General features: G+C 40.9%; 1 protein-coding gene across 1 annotated transcript in view; it reads right to left on the reverse strand.

Annotated features, from left to right (window-relative positions):
- Positions 1 to 1,236, reverse strand: part of mamdc2a (MAM domain containing 2a) — a 51,338-nt gene that overhangs the window by 1,057 nt on the left and 49,045 nt on the right. The gene's annotated exons all lie outside the window — the stretch shown is intronic.

Raw genomic sequence — 1,236 nt, forward strand, 5'->3', positions numbered from 1 at the left:
AGAGGTTTAATTCCAGCAACCTCAAAAGTCTGCGGAACATAACCTGTTAATAGAGAGAGGTTAATCAGATCTAATATGGAAGTGGTGATTAGGGGTAAAACGTCTTTGAGCAGCCTGGTCGGGATGGGGTCCAGGAGACATGTTGTTGATTTAGATGAAGCAATTGTTGAAGTCAACTCAGAGAGATCAATCGGAGAGAAGCGGCCTAAGTATAAATGAGGTCTTACAGATGATTCTACAGTCACTCTACTTGATGACACATCTGTGAGCTGTGGGAATGATTTAATTTTTTCTCTAATAGTTGTGATTTTATTTGTATAGAAGTCCATGAAGTCATTGCTGCTGAGATCTAAGGGAATATTAAGCTGCTAAAAAGAAACCTGGGGTTATTCTTATTTTCCACTATCACTGATGAATAATATGCAGTTCTGGCACTACGAAACGCTTTTTTATATGTTATTAAACTATCTTTCCAGACTAAGAAACTCTTCTGGGTTAGAGGAGTGCCAGCTCCTTTCCAGTTTTCATGATGGCTGCTTTAGGGAGCGGAGCTGTGAGCTGTACCATGAGGCTAGCCTCCTCTGTTTCACTGCCTGCTTTTTCAGAGGGACAGCAGTATCAAGTGTACACAGGGAGGCTTCAGCACTATCAACAAGATTATTGGTTTCTGGCTCATTATAGACCAATATCCAATCTCCCGTTTATTTCTAAAATCCTCAAAAAAGCTGTTGCAAAGGCATTATGTGCACACTTGCACAAGAATGATTTGTTTGAGGATTTTCAGTCTGGTTTTAAGACCATCATAGTACAGAAACTGCACTGGTCAAAGTCACCAATGATCTTCTCCTAGCCTCACACAAAGGACTTGTCTCCATACTTCTCCTCTTAGATCTCAGTGCTGCTTTTGACACCATCGAACACAGCATCTTACTACAGAGACTTGAACATGTTAGTGGGATTAAAGTAACAGCGCTAAGTTGGTTCAAATCTTATTTATCAGAAAGATTTCAATTTGTTCATGTTAATGATGAATCTTCCACACAAACTGAAGTTAGTCACGGTGTTCCACAGGGCTCTGTGTTAGGTCCAATTCTCTTCACTTTATACATGCTCCCTTCATCACATATTTGCTATGCAGATGATTTTCTTCTTCTTTTGGCTGTTCCCCTTAGGGGTCGCCACAGCGAATCATCTGTTTCCACCTAACTCTATCCTCGGCATCCTCTACTCTCACCC

The sequence above is a fragment of the Monopterus albus genome, unplaced genomic scaffold, assembly GCF_001952655.1.
Source record: "Monopterus albus unplaced genomic scaffold, M_albus_1.0 scaffold40.1, whole genome shotgun sequence".
Classification (NCBI taxonomy): domain Eukaryota; kingdom Metazoa; phylum Chordata; class Actinopteri; order Synbranchiformes; family Synbranchidae; genus Monopterus; species Monopterus albus.